Source organism: Protopterus annectens, chromosome 5.part0, assembly GCF_019279795.1.
Source record: "Protopterus annectens isolate FY-2018-M chromosome 5.part0, PAN1.0, whole genome shotgun sequence".
Lineage (NCBI taxonomy): Eukaryota > Metazoa > Chordata > Ceratodontiformes > Protopteridae > Protopterus > Protopterus annectens.
The window spans coordinates 1,148,222,304-1,148,225,485 of NC_056735.1; positions in this window are offsets into that span (position 1 = coordinate 1,148,222,304).

Genomic DNA, 3,182 nt, shown 5'->3' on the forward strand with positions numbered 1-3,182 from the left:
TAAATGCATTCTATGAACACCTTCAGGAATGCATGGATCATGCAATCCCAAATAAAACCAAGTCCCAATCCTCCAAAGGCAGACGTCCTGTCTGGTGGACCCCAGCCATAAACAAACTATACAATAGAAGGAGGAAGCTACTACATGATAGAGCAAAATCCCAAAAAGGGAAGGCATCTCTGATCAGTATTAGCAAAAACCTACGGGCACTCATAAAATCGTCTAAGGCCAGCTTCGAGAGAAAAATTGCACAGGACACTAAGGATAATCACAAGGCTTTCTTTAGTTATGTTAGGAACCTGGGTGGGAATTCCCAGATATGATCAGAATTAGTCCAAAATGACAAAAAATACACCAAACCCACAGACATTGCCAACATCCTAGCTGACAGGTTCAGCACAAACTTCTACCCCCCCCCCCCCCACCAAAAGGGTAAATATCTATCCCAGCAGAGTGCTGCCCCCTGACATCTCAGATGCTCAGGTAAGAGCTGCCCTCTCCAAAGCAAAAAACACAGCATCAATGGGACGAGACGGTGTCCCGGGCTGCATCCTACATGAACTCCAAGAAGAGCTAAACCCAAACATAAAACTACTGTTCAATCTCAGCCTTACTACAGGATATGTACCCAAAGAGTGGCGTACAGCAACAGTGGTCCCTCTCCACAAAGGTGGTGCCTCAACGGATCCTGGAAACTATCGCCCCATAAGCCTGACTAGCTTGGTCTGCAAAGCTATGGAAAGGATCATCATGGACCTCATAAATAAAGATATTGGGGACCTACAGACAGTGGATCCTACCCAGTTTGGCTTTGTTAAGGGTAGATCCTGCCTCTTAAACCTGGTTGATTTCTTTGAAACAGTCACTAAGGCCATTGACGAGGGGAAGGTGGTCCACACAGCCTACCTGGACCTCGCAAAAGCCTTCGATACAATACCCCACTCGGGCATTATAGTTAAACTCACCAGCTTAAATATAAACCCCTATGTCACTAGATGGGTTGCAAACTGGCTGAAGGACAAGACCCACATGGTTAGAATTGCTGGAGCCATGTCAGACTCCAAACCAGTTACAAGTGGCATCCCACAAGGCTCAGTCCTGGGACCTCTCTTGTTTGGTATATATTTCTCGGGGGTACAGGCCAACACGGAAGGACTGTGGCTGACCAAGTTTGCAGATGACTGCAAACTGGGCACCAGAATCGACACTCCAGCTGACACAACCATCCTCCAAAAGGGCCTCATAGAAATAGACAACTGGTGCTAGAGCCATGGCCTCAAGCTAAACACCAAAAAGTGTATAGTCTTCCCCTTTGGCAAAACAAAGTGCCCACAAATTACCACATAGGCAGTAATCCATTAAGTACAGAAGAAGTAATTAGGGACCTGGGGACCCAAGTTGATAGCAATCTCTCATTTGACAACCACATGGCCAAAGTGGTTAGAAAAACATTTTATATAGCCCACCTAATCATGAAGGGATTCACATCTAGATCAGGGGAGGTCATCGCGCCTCTTTACTCATCCCTCATCAGGCCCATAATTGAGTACAATGCCCCTCTTGGGATGTACCTTACCAGACACCTGCAGCAACTGGAAAGACCCCAAAAGTACCTCACCAAGAGGATCAAAGGGCTCAAACAGATGCCATATGCTGCCCGGTTAAAGAAACTCCAGCTCTACTCAGTGGCATATCAGCTGCTCAGAGGCGATCTGTGCCTGACGTATAAAGCCATGTCCAACCCGGAATTAATGGACATTCTGCACCTTAGAAAATCCAAATCCCATTGAGCTACGCGCTTGAGAGACTTGAACCTCAGCACTGAAATAAATAGGACATGCTGGAGGGACAGATTCATAACCCAGAGGCTCCCTTCACTCTGGAATAAAATCCCAGACCAGGTTAGGCAGAGTCCCTCATTGACTCTCTTCAAGAGGAATCTTGATGAGTGGATGGGAGATCATAGGTTTACCCCGGGTATCACTTCTGTGTCACTGTTAGACAGAGGCACAGTATACTAACCTCAAAAAAGGGCATAGCAAAATTATTTTAAAATGGGTGGCAAAAGCCAAACACACTCTGGCTAGGCCTATAAATGCCCTTGGGCAGATAACCTAGTATGAACCTATGAACCTATGAACACAAACTTCCACATAAGTGGTAGATAAACATTAAAAGCTACCATGATGGACTATGCCATCTCCTTTCCCTAAGATTTAAACCACTTACCTAGGTTATCTTGAGGAACAGGGATAGAAGAAGACATGATCTTCCTATTAGCACAAGTCACTGGGGACACTGAAGTGGGGTCTGCAGACAAAACGGCTTTGAGGCCAGAAAAGGCTGTGTATATCCAACATTTCTTAAACACATTCTTAGTCAAAGCCTTAGTAAAGAGGGGGAACTACAAGCTTTCTTGAAGACTTCTTCCGATGCTGGGGTTAATGGAGGAAAGGTCTCAATGTCTGGGGCCTCATCCTCCATGAGATCACAAACCCTGTTAATCTCAGGGGCAGTCAGAGATAACTCCCAGTCAAATACATCTCTAAATCTAGTCAACATTTGGGAAAAAGAAAGCATCTGTTTGGATACCTGTTCACATTGAGCTAATCGAAGGAAGGACACTGAGGAAACTCAGAGCTATAATATATAACATTAAGTATCCTGTTTTTTGTTTATTTTGTTCTTTATTTCTTTATTATTTATAGCACTTTGTGCATTGTGTATTTTTCTAGCTAGTTTCACTGTGTGTGAGGTATTAACTGGAAATTTTCCACTTTTATTAAGCATCTGTTGGGTTGTTTGTTTCTGATAACTTGTTGCAGTTAAACTCTTTTTTCTAGAGGCTCCTTTAGCTGTTTAAAACTTTCATTTAAAGGCTCACTGCTGCTTTTCAGCTGTGAGAAACATTTCTGCAGTTTGTTTCCCACCCTCCCTCCTTGTTGGTATAGTGTTTTTATAGTTGGTGGCTTTGGGACCCTCCACCCAGTCTAGTGTCATTACCTCATTCTACCCAGTACAGGGAGAACATTTGAGAAGGCCAATCAGCTTAGTTTCTGCTACTCCTTTCTCTCTTTCCAATAAAAAAAAAATAATAATACTTTTTCTAAGCTTGTTTCCTGCCTTTCCTGTGGATAGTCTAGCCTGGATATAGATTTGCTGTGTCCAGGACTATTTGTAGG